This window comes from Pseudopodoces humilis, chromosome 6 (genome assembly GCF_049639895.1).
Source record: "Pseudopodoces humilis isolate 2021_Gansu_Grassland_sample_001 chromosome 6, ASM4963989v1, whole genome shotgun sequence".
Classification (NCBI taxonomy): Eukaryota; Metazoa; Chordata; class Aves; order Passeriformes; family Paridae; genus Pseudopodoces; species Pseudopodoces humilis.
The window spans coordinates 2895032-2913276 of record NC_142205.1 but is presented as its reverse complement, the minus strand read 5'-3'; the positions used below and the strand labels follow the sequence as shown (position 1 = coordinate 2913276).

Below are 18245 nucleotides of genomic sequence, written 5' to 3'. Positions count from 1 at the left end.
AGAGGCAGATGCTGCCTGCATTTCTGTACTATTATATAGAAGTTGAGGTCCAACAGGTCGGTGGTAGTCCTGACCTTCTGGGAGCAAAGAATTTATATGGAAGCAGGGTAAACATTTATGTCCCTATAACTAACCCCCTTTTCTCTATATTTATCATGTCTGAATATAGAGCAGCCCTGTCCATCTCTTCCCATCCCACAGGAAGCCAGGGAAGTGGCAGACAGACATACAAAGGATTATTATATTTGATCAGGCTTGGAAATGGGCTAGAGATAAAGCCCTTGGTGTTTACTGGACCATTAAACATTTATTATCATCTCTCCAGCGTGCTGGTGGTGCTGTAAATAACAGCTGTGACAAAAGAGTGGGGTCAGCAGTTGCCTTTTGCACTGATGTTTGTGAATGCAGAAGCAGGTCCTGTGATTTTTAACAGCTCGGTTGGGGGGAGCATCTGCCCAGATGCCGTGGAGAAAAGGGGCAGATGAGCCAGCAGGCCAGAGCTCCTCTTTATCACAAGGAAATGCTGAAATCTTAGGAAGTGGGAGAATTTAAACAACAATGAAAAAAAGATTAGGGCCAGAGTTAGGAGTTAATTTATCCCTGCCCTTCCTAACAAAAATACTTAATGCGCTTGGATCGGAACAGCTTTTGGATCTGGATTTAATTAGGTGGAAGGAGGTTTGGGCCTCTCTCCCCCAGCTCAGCCACGCTCCATGAGGCATTTCCATCATCAGACTTTTATTTCCCTTTCCCTCCCTTCCCAGGTTTTTGCAGGGAGAGGAGAAGCGTCGCCGCAGGGCTGGAACTCGGCTCACGGGGCCTGAGCTGCAGCACCTGGTCGGATGATGGGGCTTTTGAAAGGGGGAATATGAAGGGATTACTCTGTTGCTGGGAGGCCACAGCCTGGTGATTCCTACCGCAGGCAATCCCTCTGAAGTCAATGAGATTGGAAAGCATGTAAATCAGTATGGAATTCGGCATTTTCCTGGAAAAGTGTGGGGGGATATTTGTTTTACTTGCATAGAAATTATTTCTAATAAGGCTCCATAGACACGACTGATCCTTCTCATCACACTCCTTCCAGTCCCAGAGTCGGTCTCGCTGCCCTCTCATTTTTAAATAATTTTGCAAAAAAAAAGCTTCCTGCGTGGGAATTCTCTGTGGTTGTGAAGCATTGCTGGGAATGACTCAGGCGGGAGCGAGTCCTCGTGCGCTCAGGACCTGCGGTGTGAATGGAGAAAGGAGACAGGCTTGTTTTCACACTCTCTCATTTTGTGTCTCTGGCATGTTTCTGTTCCACCATTCAGATGTCACCGGGCTGAGGGATAATTAGAGGGAGCCTGATGCTGCAGAGCCGGACTGGGAATCCACATTGCCCTGAGCAGGCTGGGTTATTGTTGGGGAATCCGAAGCAGTGGAGTGGCTGTCCAGGGAGCACTGCTGCACCACCAGGGAGGAAAGATTCTCTGCTGCTCCTTCCCTGTGCCTGCAGGATGTGCCTCCTTTCTCCAACTTAAAATAAATCCATAGAAACACAGAATGGTTTGGGTTGGAAGGGACCTTCAGGAGCGTTTAGTTCCAAGATGAGTGGCAGGGACACCTTCCACTAAACCAGGTTGCTCCAATCCCCATCCAGCCTGGTCTTGGACATTTCCAGGATGCTGGATATAAGGGCAGTCTCTATCCCCTTCACCAAATTGTTTAAGGGATACCTGGAAGCTGCTGTTGGAGCTCTTGGGCATCAGGTCTGCTGCTGCCTTTGCTGTGGGTGGCTGCTTTGGGTGCTCATTCTGTGTGAGCCTTTAATGCCCTAATAAAGCTTTAGAGCAAAGAGCATCAGCTTTTCTCTTTCTCCACTGAGGAGAACATTTAATTTTGCCAGATGTTCCCACAGCACAGGCAGTTTCAGCTGTTTTAGACTCACCTTCCCTTAAGAAATGCACCTTGCCTGTTTGTGCTTTGCGCAGCATGTGGAAGATGCTTCCAGCTTGAGTTGGAAATGAGATTTAAAACTGGAGGAGTCCTACAGAAAGTAACTGAGGAGCCAAATATATACAACTGAATAACTGAGGAGAGAACCTGGTCCCGTGAAGCTGGTTGCCAAGGGAGTAATTCACTTGTCTCTCTCCCAGCCTGATGGAATATTGTTTTCCTCTCCTCCTTGCCAGCATACCCACAGCTCCAGAGGAGCCACTCTCACTCCTGTAGATGCTTTAACTGATACATTCCTAATTCCACCTTGGGGCTGTTTTCATGAGCAGAGGAGCCTTTGAAGGCACCTTCCTCTGTTCCAGGCCTCCAGAAGGGTTTGTACTGTCCAGAGGTTTGTCCTCTCTTCCCACTGGTGCTGGCTGGCCTGATGAGTACCTGGCTCCTGCCCACAAACTTGCACTTTCCTCCCCCAAAAAATAAGGGCGTTTTTAAGGCAGTAGTCTAGATTTAAATGTAAAATCCAGCACAAAAGATCTTTCCAGCTTCAGGCCAAGCAGTGTTTGATCTTTTTTGTCCTCTCTGCAGAACAGAACAATGTAAGACTAATTTTTTGTTGTTGTTCATTAGCTGCTGGTGTATTAACAAGCTGTGTAAACTTGGATTATTCCCTGAAATATGAGCTATGCTCTTCAGTCTTTTCCTTGACCATCTCCATGTCTTCTGCAAGGTGGTTTTTCTCCACCTGAGCTTGGAATACTTGGATAAACTTACTTTATATGGAGACACCATTAGTGGCTGGTACAATCCCAGTCATCCACAACAGAACCCAAGCATTTGGGGCAGAAAAAGGCTGTTTGTTTCAAGTGGCTGATCCGTGTGAAAGGACTCACTCATTTTGGCACAAGCAACTCACTGGGTGTTCCTCTCTTCCAGGGTATATTGAGAATAATCATCAGCCTTAACAAGGATTGATTGTGTGCTCCTCATCCTCATCCTCCTGGTTTGGTATTAACCGGAAAAAGCTTTGGCCGTCGCGTTGGGGAGGCGAAGAGGTGAAAGAACGTCCCTTTCAAGGTACAGTAGAGGCATGGATGAGGTGTTTGGGGCGTGGAGCTGGTTCTGGTGTAGCTTTTGGAGGTTCCAGGGTGTACAGCTTCCTCATGGATTGACATCCCTCGATCCTACATGGAGAAATCTGCACTCTGTCGCTCCCTTCTTCAGTCCTAATGAGCGCAGTCTTCTTAGACCAGAGGTGTTGGCTTTGTTTTGGTGCTAACTTGGATAAATCCAGTGTTTTCTCTTCATTTACTTTAAGGAATCTTTCATTTTTGAAACTTTTGGGTTGTGTCATGAGTAGAGTTTGGGCATTAATATTTTGAAGATCATTTTTCTTAAGTTTCTTTTTCTCATTAGACTAAAGTATACTGAATTAGTATGAGACTGTAATATATTCTTACCTTGGTGCAGATGGGCACAGAGTTCTTGCATGAGTGATTTATAAAGGAGGGGAAAAGAAAAATCCCAGAGTCCTTTTGAGGAAAGGAAGGCTGTGGAGTAAGAAGGAAGGTTCCAGATTAAGAAGAGTTACTCAGGACATTGGTGAATTAAAACCCAATCTCATCCATCAGGGAGAGTTTGTGGGAAGTTTTTCTGGTCAAAGTTCTTCCCGTGGTCTGACCTGTGGAAAAGATTGAGGAATGCTTTTAAAAATTAAAAATAAAAACCCTACTGTAAGATTTCTTGTTGGGTGTTTCGAAGGACTGGTTCCAACCCAAGTGGGTTCAGTGCTGGGATGGAGTAGCAAAGGGAGATGTGCGTGTGAAATCTCAGGTTTTGTACTAACAAGGTCTTTCCCTAAAGCATTTCTTGTTGCTGTAGCTTTCACAGATTCACCCTGTGTGGAGAAGTAGTTTGTATTTGTGGTTTGATATTTCCTTAAAGCCTCCACACAAGGTCCTGCCGACACTGCCCGCTTCACAAACATAACCAATTTATGGTTTCATATAAAAATTCTTTGAACTCATTGCAAATCTGATTTGATACCTCAGTGCCAAAATGAAGCCAATCCTAACTCTAGGGTTGACTAAATCCTTCCCTTGGAATCTGTGTGCTATTCAGCAGTGAGTTTCAGATCTGTTTGTGTGTGATCCTCTCTGTACTTAAATGAATTTCATGTTGTGTTTTGCTACTTGTATTTTTAAGTTGGTTTGTTTTGGTTTTTTTCCCTCACTTTTTGATTTGGGGAAAACTCCTGTTGAGGTCAACAGCTGAATGAATCCCAGTAATTAAGGTTGTCCTGTGCAGGGCCAGGAGTTGGGTTTGGGTGATCCTTGTGGGTCCCTTCCAACGCATGGTATTCCATGATTATAATTTACTGAGAAGTGGCCAACTGTCCTAGGAGAAAGAGTTTGTCTTTGGTCCCTGCTTTCTCCACAGCTGATCCCAGAAAAGGATTAAATTCAATGAGACTGAAGTCTCAGAAGTAATTAATGTGTGATGCTCAGCATAAATATTAATAGATTAAATTCCATTTATTTTTAAGTTCTTGCTAGTATAAGAAAAGGATTTTTCAGAGAAGCAAGAGCTTGGATGTGCCTGTCAGGGTTTTTGAGCTGTTTGGGGTTGGATTCAGTGTCCAGCTGGAATCCTGAAGCTGCTGGGATTGGCAGGATGTGCCTGGAGCCATGTGAGGAGGAGTGGCCATGGACTGACCACTGTGGCCACTGCTGTGACTGGCCAGGTGAAATGGTCCCAACAGAATTGCTTGGTTTGTCTTGCATGATGAAGCCCCATGTGGATGTGACTCTGTTGGCTGAAGTGAAATAGTCCCACAGCACCTTCCTTTGAAAATTTGGATTAAAACAGCAGCTCATTAAACAGAGTCCTTTTGGAATTATACAGAAAAGTCCACACTGAGGTCATGGGACTTGTTCAGCTGCCTCAGGTAGTGTGGGATTCTAGGTGGGATTCAGAGATGGAGTGTCAGAGTGTCATCATTCCCAGAGCCTCTTGACTCCTGTGGGCTACTGGAAAGACATTTTGTGCTGAGTGGTTTTTCTCTTTCTAAAACAGGGGTTATGAAACAGCTGATGGGAGCTGGAAGGGCTTGTGCAGCCATTTCTGCTTGTTTCATTATCCATCACTTCCTGATTGGTGTCACAGGGCCACAGCATTCAGATTCAGATTATGTGGGGGAAAAGTGATGCATGAAGCCTATACAAAGCTGCCCACTCAGATTTCTGGGCTTTGTTTGCACGGGTCACTTTCACTTGTCACAAGTTACTGTCTTCATTTTGTCAGCTATTTCAGCAATGTTCACACATTTATTCCAGCTCAGGCATAGTAGTAGTAATGCTGGCAGAGCAGGGAGCCTGTGTTTGCAGAGCACAGGTGAGAAGACTTCTGAATTTAGATCTGAAATGTTGATTATATCCTAAAAGGTTTTTGTGCAATTGAAAACCTTGGGATCCTGGACATCAAAGTGTTCCCAGGTCTGGTGGCACCTCTGAGTAGAAGTCATGGTGGTCTCAAATCAAAATTGGCTTAAAATGCATTACTGGAGGAGAGGAAAGAGGATGAGAGGTAGGAACAGACCCACTACCAAACAGGAGCTCTCTGTCCCAGAGGGTATGAGTGGGAGCTGTGGAATATTTGGTTGGAAAGGTTCTTCAAAGCTCATCTCATTCCACCCTCTTCCATGGGCAGGGACACCTTCCACCATCCCAGGTGCTCCAAGCCCCTTGGCCTTGGGCACTGCCAGGGATCCAGGGGCAGCCACAGCTTCTCTGGGCACCCTGTGCCAGGGCCTCACCACTCTCATAGTCAAGAAACTCCTTCTAAAATCTGGGTTCACACAGATCTTTCCATCATAATTATTTTCATGATCCCAGCAGGTTTACAGGAGAGGTAGCGGGGAATCGTTCCTGATGCCATGTAAAACCTGGAATGGGAATGTGGACAGGATCATCCTCTCCAGGTCCTTAGACCACCAGCCCTGCCTTAGGCTCACAGAAATAGTTTTGTTTAGGAAAATCAAGGGCCTTGTTCAGAAATGCTGGGATTTCTGTTGAAATTCAGCTTTCAAAATCCTCAGAGAAGCCACCTCTGCTCCCAGCAGCGGGTCGGAAGCTGGGTTTTTTGGGATTGCTGCCAAGAAACATTTCTTGGAAACCCTTCTGTGTGCAGTGTGAACAGCAGGACAGGAGGTCTGGGTTTGAACTGTGGATGATAAAACCAGGGAGGTTTTGGCAGGGCTGTGTTCAGATGCCTCATTCTTGGCCTTTCTCCTTGGGGTGTTGGGGCAAACCCCTGCCTGGGCTGGCTCAGAAACTTCCATCTGACTTTGTAGCAAAGCTGAATTTTCCACTGACTAAGAAAGGTTTTCAGATTGAAACAATTCTCTAATTTTTTGGATGGATTTCTCCAACCCATTGACTACACCCAATCTGTATTTTTGAATGAAACTAGTGATGAGCATTTGCTGCAGGGGCAAGAATTTTCATAAAATCATGGAATGGCCTGGACTGGAAGGGACCTTAGACACCATCTGCTTCCAACACAGGGACATCCTCCACTAGATCAGGTTGCTCCAAGCCCCATCCAGTCTGGGAATTCCCTGAAATCACCCCTTGATTTTATGATTCTTTGAAAATGGATGAAGCTGTAGCTTGGAGTATCAATTACTCTTTAACCCAGGTCAAACTTTACCCTTTTTTTCTGTACAGGTTCCCCATTGCTCTCTCTGAATCCCTTCTTTCTATTTTTTTGGGGAAACTATAAAATTTATGTGGAGAAGGAAAGAAAATTTTTTTTTTATTGCAAGGGCCAGGTTAGCATCTTCTTTTAAAATCCCTGTGAGAGCAATTTGTCAGAAAACCTTGTGGGAAGCACAGAGCTTATCACCAGCAGGAACAGAAATCTTTTTATCAGTGACTTTACAGGATAAAAAGGAGAATTTCCCAAAGGATGAGCTTCTTCCCTAAGTTTCATTCTCCAAGGAGGCCCTGAGAAAAGCAGATCCACTGGGAAGTTGGTAGCTCCAGACAAGTAGGTGCATGCACTGGTGTGCATTCTCACCTGTAGGTACACAGAGAGCTTTCCCAAATTGCCCAGAACCTGAGAAAATGGAGATAAAATCAAAAAGGCAATTGCAGTTAATTACGCTTTCAAGGCAACTGGAGATTGGTTGGAATCCTGTGGGATTTCTGAGGCCTCCCAGTGCAATTTCAGGTTCAGTGTGGGCAGGAAGGTTTGGTGTCTGTGGCTGGAGATGTCTCAGTTGTGACTGTCACCTCTGGCTGTTGGAACAGATGTCACCACCAAAACACAGGTGGTGTCTCATGGCAAATTCTTCATAGAAATTTTGAGTTTTGATTAAAAAAAAAAATAAATAAAAAGCATTTTGTGCGTGACTGAACTTTGTTGTTCTTTTTCCACCTACGTACTTCCCCATTTTTTCCCATCCCCACCAAAACCTGGCCTGAATTTTGTGGTTTGGGTGATGGAAGAAAGCCACATTCCTAGAAATCTTGGGTATCTCTTTGTTTTGTAGAGGAATCGGGATGTGACCAAAGAAGTGCCAGATGTGGGATGTTCAGGGGGTTGCAGGTGAGCTGGTGTGGAGTAACAGGTGTAGAAATCCATCATGACAATTAAATATCTTATTTTTCTATGATGTGAGCTTGGAAAATTAAAGGAAGAGCCTAACTTTAAACTGCAGAAGAAGCAAAGTCTTGAGAGATTCAACAGTGGGAGTCACAAAATACATAGAGCTGTATGGGACAATATTTCTTGCTGTGCCCTTCTGAGCCTGCATGAATTTAGGTCAAAAAATGCTCTGCTAACTTCAGAATTTTGCTTGACCCAAACTTTGGGCCTCCAAACACATTGTAACCATGTCCCCTGAAACTCCTTATTACCTGAAATTGCAGTTTTTGGGAGGTCCATGTGAGTATTTGTTCAGGTCTAGACTTCACCAGTAGCAGAAACAGCTGATGTTTTTAAAAAGATAACACAGACTTGTTTTTATTCCCTTAAGATGGCAAACCTTTCTTCAAAGAGTCATGAATTAAACAAGACAGTGCCTCACAGCGGGTATTAAGGAAAAAATAATAATTAAAAAAAAAGCCTTTGGAATGGTCTTTCCCTCTGGCATCTTCACTCAGGTTCTGCAATCTGTAATTCAGAGGAGGTTTTGTGGGAAGGGGAGGCGAGATGCAGGAGCTGATACGAACTTCCCCAAGGGTGAGAACTTTGAGAGCTGGGACCTGAGCATTAATCTCTGTAATTCCAGCTCAGCACTTCGCTGTGAGATCATTACTTTGTGTGATTAATCTGTGCAATGCCTCCAAAGCCTCTAAAACCATAATGCTGCACATGTATTGAGGAATGTTGCTGTCAGTTGGAGAATTTGGGGGTTTCTCGCCATCCCTGACACCTTTTTGCTTCAACTTTGAATACAGGGAAGCATTCCCTGGCTTTGGTTGGTCTTGCTCTGTTCTAATCATCAGGGCTGATGTAGTCTTTTTTGAGGAATACTGTTTTCAACAGGGACAAAGAGTTTTCAGTGCAAAAATCAGCTGAAATGCATTTGATAAGTACAGGTATTTATTAACTTATTAACTGCAGCCATGACAGCGTCATTCATAGTTTTCTTGCAATGATAAGTAACATGTTGTGATCTTAAAACTCGTTTCTTAAATACAGGACAGGAGCAACAGGACACAGTCTGTGTTTATAGGCCCCTCCATGGTAAATAACCTTCAGAACCTCTGAGCACTTCTAGGCGCATTTGAGAAACTTCAGAATCTTCAAATCTTGCAAATTCTGTGAAAACTGAGTGGGAGGGGGTTGAATGGAGAGACCTTGAGAATTCCCGGACTTGATGCAAATTCTGCACTTTAAATTCACTTCTTAAGTAATCTGTGTCTGATTTTTAGGGTGTTGCCAACTCCTCGGCTGATGTCATGGTATTACCAAAGCCTGGAGTGTGATGCTGGGCTGTCACTTCGCCCTTCCGCTGCATTAACCCCAATTTTATGTAGGATGACTTCATCCCCCTTCTCTCAGAGGCACGTGCTGCCTCTTTCACATTAGCAGATTTACCAGCAGCACCTCACACATCTCAAACTCTTTGTGAATCTCCTCGGCGCCCAGAGCCCTGGGAGTATCTGATGCATCACGTTGCAAAGTGTGAAATTGAAGATTCAGCCCCACTTTGATGCTTTGGCTCTGTGAGCAGCAGAACTAATGTGGCTCAGCATACTAATGAGGGAGGTATTTATTGTTCAGGGTCTGGCTGGTGTTGAGCTTCACCCTTGAAAAATTCCTGAGGGGATGGTCTTCCTCCTGGGATGGGCCTCGTGGAGTCCTTGGCAAAGAACTGGAATGGCAGTGGCAGGGGAAAAAACCCAGCTTTCAAGGAAACAGCCCCAAAATTAAACCCTCTAAATAGTTTATAAAAGGTCTTAAGGAAGGAAGAAGGAGGGATTGAAGTGGAAATCATTGCTTTTCATGGAAAGAAAAGTGAGGATGAAACTAAGGAGGGGCCTAAACCCACTGATTGAGATGCCAACAGCTTTCAGCATCTCTGGGGACATCAAAAATGTTTTCATTCTGGAGAACCCCTTCTCCAGAACTGTCTATTTGGGTCACTGACATCTGTTCATTTTAATTGGAAAGGAACCAAAACGAGTGGAAGTGTTGCTTTTAACCTTGTCTGGGCTTGGTAGAAAAGGTCTTAGAACTAAAAGCTGGTGGTGGCAGTACCTGGAAATACTGTCAGGAGAAGGCTTCATTGAGATAAAACCTCTTTACGAAGACAGGACTTCAGAATTCTGTGTGTTTGTCAGGTGCCACTTCCTTATGGATTTGCTGGAAGAGAGGAATCCACTCCTCAAATTTGTCATCTCTGCAGTTTAAATTCTCTAGAAAGGAGTGGGGGGTTACTTGGGAGAAGTTTGCTTGCAAGGATGGTTTCCACCAGAAGGGGAGAATGCCACGGACTGAGGGCTTGTGCATGAGGGTGATTTCTGGGAATTTGAGAGATTTCCCTGAAGGCTGGCCAGGTTGGAACCCCAAACCTCTGAATTATGTGTAATATAATAGCTGAGTTAATGAAAAATCACAGAATCATTTGAGTTAGAAGAGATCTCCCAAGATCATTGAGTCTAACCTGTGACCCATCCCCACCTTGTCACCCAGCCCAGAGCACTGAGTGCCATGTGCAGTCATTCCTTGGACACCTCCAGGGATGGGGGCTCCACCACCTCACTGGGCAGCCACCTACAATGCTTAACAACCATTTCCATGAAGAAATTCCTTAAAATTAGATGGTCTTCTGAATATCTGTCCTCCTGATTCAGCTGGAGGGCCTCCAAAAGCCAAGATGATTTTGGTTTAGGTTCCCTTAGCAATAAAACGTGCATCAAAAATCACAAACACACAAATTCTGCTTGATTTGCTTCTCTTCTCCACATCCAGCTTCTATGTCCCTGAGATGATCTTGATTTATTTCCACCAAGAAAATGAAATTCCTTCTGAACCACACAGTCCAGAGCAGTGACACGGTGTTGCTTGGGGAACCCAAAGAGTTTTAGGAGCCTGATTGGAAATTCCAGCAAAACCAGGACTGTTGGTGACCAACTTCCAGTCGAAATCCTCCAGGAGCACAATGCTCTACATTTATAGCAGCTTTCCCGGGTCAGGAAACAAGCACAGCACTGCTGTATTCCTGTGTGTGATATTTCTGACACACAATGTTATCTTGGGGATTGTTACGTTGGCTTTTATGTGGCGCTGGGAGGGTGGGGCGGAGGTTAATTGGTCATGTTAATGGTTTTTGTGTTCCTAATTTAGGCTCTCAGTGCTGTCCCCGGGTTCAGAGTGAGTTAGGGGAATTATTCATTCTATTGTGGCGCTGTCACATCTGTGGTGTGGGGAGATGGCTCCAGCTACAGCCCAGATCACTGAAAAAGCTCATTCAGTCAAGTTTTGGGGTTTTTTCTTTGCTTATACCATATTGGAAAGTTCTGAGAATCCTAATGGATGAACCTGCTCTGAAACCTGTCTGGACAGACCTACACCCAGCTGGGCATCAACTGAGGGACAGGAGCTACTCACTATTTATTTGTTCAAACCCATCTCTGGTAAAATGTCTTTAATTCATCCAGAATGTGTCTCTTTAGACATGTGTTCTGGAAGTGCAGTGGAAACTAGTGCAGAGTTCATGGCTTAGTGGTTACAGGGCTTTTTTCCTTCATAGAATTACAGAATTACATAATTGTTTTGGTTGGAAAATGCCTTTAAGATCATTGAATCCAACCATTCCCCCTGCACTGCCGAGGCCACCGCTAACCCATGTCCCCAAGTGCCACATCCACTTGGATTTTAAATCCCTCCAAGAGTGGTGAATCCATCACTGCCCTGGGCAGCTGTACCAAGGTTGGACAACCCTTTCCATGGAGAATTTTTCCCTCATATCCAATTTAAATCTCCCCTGGTGCAATTTGAAGCTGTTTCCTCTCATCCTCAAAATATAAAGACACAGAAATTAAAACCCCAAACCACTACAACACCCAAACCCTCAACTTGTTTTGTTTAGTGACCATTCCTAAAATACTTCTGCTCACCAAAGCTATGGAAATAGGCACCTAATGAATTGGTTGAGGGGTACAGCTCAATGAAAAATGATAAAAGATTGGCTTTTTTAAAATTTTACTCTTCAGCGTCTGATGAGAGCAGAAGAATCAGTGAGGAAGTTAAAATTTTGGGGTCTTCACCTTCCTAATGTCTCGAAATGCATCTTTTTGCATAAATTTAAAGTTAAAAAGTGTTCCAGGCCAGGTTGGACAGGACTTGGAGCAGCCTGGGATAGTGGAAGGTGTCCCTGCCTGTGGCAGGGGGTGGGACCAGATGATTTTTAAGATCCCTTCCAACTCAGACCACTCAGTGATTCACAAAAGATATTTAATGCCTGTCTCATTTTCTAGAAGCTGAAATGTCACATGGGGTGGTTACAGAAGAAACACACACAACCATTCTGCCAGGGATTAAACTTCCTTTTTATTTATGATGTGCTCCTCTCACACATAAAAAGCTTATTTGCTAAAGACCATTTGCTTTTCTGCAGCCAGACCGACAAGGCTGTGCTCAGGAAGCACCAGAGGGATGGTTTCATTTTATAAGAATCAAAAAAAAAATCCCACTTCTGAGAGAGGTCTTCGTGTCATACTTCCTCTATTCAGGACTCCAAGTCTTTCACAAAACTGAGCAGAATCCCATGGGCCCACAGCCATCCCAGGGTGGTGGATTGAATGACTTAAGTATCTTTTTCTGGTCTGATTTGTGAATGTAGCTTTAATTTATTGCCTCCTCTGTAAACCACAGATATGTTTGTTATTTGCAATTACATGGTTAAAAAAAAAAAGAAAGAAAGAAAAGAGCTTTATTTGGATATTTAAGTCATTCTTGTTCTTTGCAGTGGCATTTGTTGCAGTGAAATCCTTTTATGAGGCTTGTGGGGAGAGTTGGGTTGAAATAGTTTCTCAAAGGGACACGTGACAGGCAGTGGCTCAAGGAAGGGATGGATTGGATATTAGGAAAATTCCTTCATGGAAAGGGTGGTCCAGCCTTGGGGATATAAAAACTCTGTGGATGTGGCACTGCTGGGGGAACAGTGGACTCAATGACTTCAGAGGGCTTTTCCATCCTTAATGTTTCTCTGATGCTAAGCATAAAAGTGAAGTTTTTATCCCTTCGTGGGGCTGGAGTAGTGTGGCGTTCACCCAAGTCAATTTTGTACATGGAATATTTGGAATATTCTTTTTTTACTGTAGAAACCCTCCTAGTGAAATGAAATTTAAAACACCTACAGGAGCTGAACTTCAGTTTCTCTTTCAAAAAATTGCCCTCGTGGTCTGATGTTTATGGTCACCATATTCATATACCTTGAGGCAGCAACCTCCTCCTTGTCACTTAACACAACTTTAAAATGTTCATGCTGAAATTTCCCATGTGTGTAACAGTTTCTCTCTTTTCCTTGACTGAATCTGAAAATTTTGCATTTTTAGAGCAGGGAGAAACTTCCAGTCCAGATCCAGGGATTAGTGATAAAATATTTTGGGAAAAAAAAATAAATCAGCTTTTATGTTGGTTTCAAATCCATCAATCCCTTAAAAAAGCAGAAAGAGATGATGCCCAGAGCAGCTGTGGCTGCCCCTGGATCCCTGGAAGTGTCCAGCACCAGGCTGGATGGAGCTTGGAGCCACCTGAGATAGCGGAAGGTGTCCCTGCTCGCGGCAGGGGATGGGACTAGATGAGCTTTAAGGTCCTTCCCACCAAAACATTTTGGGATTCTCATAGGATTCTGTTCTAAAGGACAGAGTTACCAACCACGCTGTTCAGTGCTGATTTTGGAAGGCTCTGCTGTCTGGATTCCAATCTGTTGTGAACAGGCATCTCATCCATGATGTGCTGGAATTGTAGGCCCAGTGCATGGAGCAACCAGGCGTGAAAAAAATTAAGATTGCTTATAAATGTTTGACTTTATTTTTAAAAACATTGCCCAGTAATTGCCTTCCTATCATTACCTTCTGCCTGTGTGAAAATAACATATGCCAGCATGAACCCCAGTGGCAATGGGGAAGGATTGAGTGGGAGAAAATGAGGTTATCTCTTGATCAGTATTTTATCAGCTCAATAATAATATTTTGATTAGGAGAAGCAGTGCACTGTCCCTCAAAGAGGCACAGGCTTCTTGTGATTTCTGTGTCACCAGAGTTGTTTGGGGAGGGTTGAAGCCCACATGGCTTAAAAACACCAAACCACTAAGACCAAAGGATCATCTTTTAACAGCTCTGTCATCTGCTTTAAATCCTTTTCATTTCTCCATCCTGAGTGCCTGGAAGGAAACTGGAACTTTTCCCTAAGTGCTATTGCTGCCTCTGGCTTGCTCTGGACCCCTTTCATGTAGGAGAGGAGAACTTGTGAGCGGGGGCCTTGAGTTAAGGGATTATCAACACCCGAGGTCAGGGTGGTCTCAGGGCAGCAGGCACGGCTGCTCCTGTTCCCATTTGTCCTGGGCATGAGGTGGCTCCAGTTACAGAATCACAGAAAAGCTTGGATGGGAAAGAACCTTAAAGACAATTCAGTTCCAATCCCCTGTCAAGGTCAGGAACACCTTCCACTATCCCAGGTTGCTCCAACCCCAGCCAACCCGGCCTTGGACACTTCCAGGGATCCAGGGGCAGCCACAGCTGCTCTGGGCACCCTGTGCCAGGGCCTCCCCACCCTCACAGGGAACAATTCCTGCCCAATATCCCATCTAACCCTGCCCTCTGGCAGTGGGAAGTCATTCCCTGTGTCCTGTCACTCCAGGCCTCATCCAAAGTCGCTCTCCAGGTGAACACCCCAAGTTCTCCCAGCCTGGCTCCAGAGCAGAGGGGCTCCATCCCTTGGAGGATCTCTGTGGCCTCCTCTGGACCTGCTTTAACAGATCTGTGTCTTTCTTCTGCTGAGGAGCCCAGAAAATGCCTTGGCACAACCCTGCAATTCTCGGCGTTGGGATCCGTCTGGAATAACTGAGCTCAGCCGAGGCTCCCTTTCCTCATGGGAAATGAGGAATAACCCAACTTCATCCCAGGAGTTCTGTAGAAGGTGCTCTTTTGTACCCCCCTGCCCTTCCCAGAGCACACTCCCCACACTCCCTGCCTGCTGCAGATCTCTCCCTTCTGGTGTTGAGAGCCTCTGTCTCCATCTCCCCATCCCGTGGCTCAGGAGAGCGGTACCTGATGGATCCGGCACGGCGGATCACGGCACTGTGCCACCAGCCTCAGCAAAGCCCCTCTCCCTCCTCCTGCTGCTTAGCACTGGGGATAAAAGGCAGCATCTCATAAAAAGGAAGGTCTCAAGGTGATGCTCTCTTTGTTGTAGGCATCTGTACTCCCGACATCCTTCTCGTCCTCGGAAATCTAAAGGCTCTGTGGCGGCGTTCAGCAAAGGACTGCGGTGCACGGGGCTTGTGGCAGTGTGCAGTTAATCACCAGGCTACATCCAAAGGAAAAGAGAAACTTTGCTCATAAAAAGGGCGGAAAAGGGATCAAGTTTTTACATAAATCAAGAGGTCTTTGCAGCAGCACAGTGCCATTGCTGGGAAAATTCATGGGGACCTCAATGATAAGGGGAACAGGAGTGCTGAGCACCATAGGGTTGTGTTTTAAAAACCTCACAGTTCGTGTCTTTTTTTGGATGTTAGAGAAAATTGTGTGGGCAGAAGTAGTGGTAGAGTCTCTGCACTTGTATCAGGGAAGCTGCTGATGGGTTTCACCAAATATTTTCATGGTGAATTAAGATTGTGGAGGAGATAAATGATAGAGCTCCCCAAAACGCCTGGAGGTTCCTTGTGAAGGGTGGCAAACTGGATTTCTGGGCTTTGAGGGCGCAGAGTTATGGGGGAGTTACCAGAAAGGCAAAGAGATAAATCCAGGATTACTGCCAGGATGTTTGCTGATAGTAAAAATACCCTGAGATGTGCAACAGCCGCTGGAAAAACCGTGAGTGCCAGTGCAAATATCCACAAATTGGTTAAAAAAATCCCCAAACCCTCAGTGCTTAAAACAAGTTCTGCAGGGAGAAGAGGTGGAGATGCCAAAACTGGGAGGAGCTTTGACAGGCTTTGAAAAGCCATTTTCCTGAGTGGGAGGCTGGAAGGATGGATCCTGTAGGTTGGAGTAACACGGGAACGCTGCCTTTCCTATTGCCCCTCGCATTCCCTTTTTTGCTGGGCCATATTTATTATTTCACATGGGTTATAACTTCCTCATCGGCGCACAGGGGTGTGGGAGGGGGAAGGAAATGACACTTGATTTCTTTGCAGGACTTTGGGAAGAGCTGCAGAGTAAAGGTTGGCTCTAAGAGCTCGGTAGAAATGCTGCGCTTCCGAGCGAATTCCTGCAGGTACATTGGGTGAAGTAACCTGAAACCTGGCATTTGGGGTGCGGCAGAGGAAGATTGCAACCTGTCCAGTTTTGCCTTGTAACGTAACACACCGTAGAAAAGGGCCTGACTGGGGTTTTTAAACACTTTTTTTTGTCTTTTAGGCTTTTAATGGCTCGATGGTTTTAGGGCGCTCCCCAGCCAAAGGTGGCTGGGTTTTGTTTGCCTCCAGAGCTCTGTTTCCCTTCACACAGTCACAATTGGGCAGGAAATGGTTTCTTATCCAGCCAGCTTGGTTTTCTCAACAGCAAAAGCTCCCTGGGTCCTGTTGGGAAGCTCTTCAGAGCTGCTCACCCCTGCGCTTCTCCATGCAATTCCTCCAGAGCAGCATCCAGCCCAAGCTCACCTGGCTCTGCACAATGCTCCTTGGAGTTTTCCTACCTTTCACCTTAAAAAAAACCCCACCCAAGCAGCTTTGCCTGTTCCTTTTTATGTCATTGTACAAAATGTGGCTGTCACACCCACCGGCTTCCTTTTAGGTTTTACCCAGCTCTGGGCTCCGGGTGCCTTGAATAAAGGGATTTATGCCTGGACGTGGCAGTGGCAGGCTTTTCTCCTGGCATGACCAGACTCTCAATGTGACATTCAGAGCTGTAAAACACTCCCTGACAATAGCTTGTGTTGTTCAAAGAGCAGCATAAATAATCGAGGGGGTTTTTTTCCTCTTGTTTTTTTTGGGGGGCGATTTTTTTGTGAGAAGAATAACATCTCTCGGGCTGGCTGGGGGGGCGAAGGGCAGGCCCTGTTGGAATGTGGAGGGGAAACTCAGGAAGGGGTGACATGGGAAAGGGGGACTTGAGGTTGTTTTCTAGAAGGTTTTTAACATCATGGCGTTGGCCTATCTCTCAAACAAGGCATTGGGTCCTCTGTTCCTTTTACACATGTTTTTACACAGAATAAAATAATTCCATGATCCAGGTTTCTGTGTGTTTACAGGGACCTTCTGGCTCTGCACAACTCCCTGCAAGGAGGGGATAGCCAGAGGGGTCTGGCTCTGCTGCCAGGGAACAGGGACAGGAGGAGAGGGAACAGCTCAGGCTGGGCCAGGGGAGGCTCAGATTGGATATTTTTTCATGGAAAGGCCTGTCCAGCCCTGGCACAGCTTCCCAGGGCACTGGTGGAATCCCCATCCCTGGAGGGATTGAAGAGACATGTGGGTGTGACACTTGGGGATGTGATTTAGTGGTGGCCTTGGCAGAGCTGGGGGAACGTTTGGATTCTGTAGTTTTGGAGAGCTTTTCCAACCTTTTTGATTCAGTGATTGTGCCCAGGGCTTTATCCATCTTGAAAACCCCCAGGGATGGAAATTGCCCAAGCTCTGGGCACCCAGCTTGACTGACCTCATGGTGGAGAAGCTTTTTCCTGCACTTTGAAGATCTCGATTCATCTTCTGCCCATCACCTCCTTTCCTCCCACCCTGTGAGAGCCAGGCTGTCCCTTCTCCTCAGCATCTTTGGAGATGCTGGAAAGTTGCTCAAAGTCTCCTTCCTCTCCTGGTGCTGGTAGCTAAATATGCCCAAAGAGAAAAAGAGACAAATATTTGTGTTTGTGCACCTATCACATACCTCAAATTAAAATTAGAAAATAAAATTTTTTTAAGAAGTTACAAAAAAAAATGCATTAGCAATTCAGTGACATTTCTTCATGGTTCATTAGCCCATGTATCTGGTCACTTGCCTTTTCTGAAACTTGCATGGAAAAATATTTATTTTTTTATTTTGCTTCAGTCTTTACATTCCTTGTTGTCAGTACCTAAGAGGTGACGTGATCCCAGCATTATTTTGTCAATTAGGCATCTTTTTGGTGCTGTGACCTGAATACAGGGCAGAGAAACTGCTGACTTAATCCTCTTCAATACGATTTTTATCTTCTTTCTTATAATTCTTCTTTTAAAAAAAAAATCAAGAATTTCACCACCAAACCAACTTCTTTTTTGTTGATTTCTCCAATACTGTGAAAGTAGAGCACTGAATAAATGTATTTTGTACGGTGAACGTGCAGAGGGAAAAGCTTTTGTGCACCCCTTAGACACACCCTGATCCCAACTTCATCTATTAAAATTTTATATTTGTAAAAACACTTACTAAATATGCTTATTTTCTTTAAAAAAAAAAATGTTTTTAAAATGATCTTAATCTGGGGGAGAAAAAAAAAAAACCCCATGCAGTAGTTATGGCCATGCCCAGAGTCTGCCCAGCACGTGCCGTGGGTATGAATGAGCGCCGGCAGTTTTGTCTCGGGGCTGGATTAGGCACAGTTGCTACTGGAAACTGCACAGCCCGGCTCAGGGAGGCTGTTCCTCTCCAAAACAGAGTCCCTGC

The 18245-nt window shown here is 45.1% G+C and overlaps 1 protein-coding gene across 1 annotated transcript in view; it reads left to right on the top strand.

The window, feature by feature from the left end:
- The window catches only part of PTPRA (protein tyrosine phosphatase receptor type A), a 113820-nt gene that overhangs the window by 23865 nt on the left and 71710 nt on the right, over window positions 1-18245 (top strand). Inside the window, exon 2 of the mRNA XM_088056521.1 lies at window positions 2866-3006. The gene's annotated coding sequence lies outside the window, so the exon portion shown is untranslated. The remainder of the gene's footprint in view (window positions 1-2865; window positions 3007-18245) is intronic.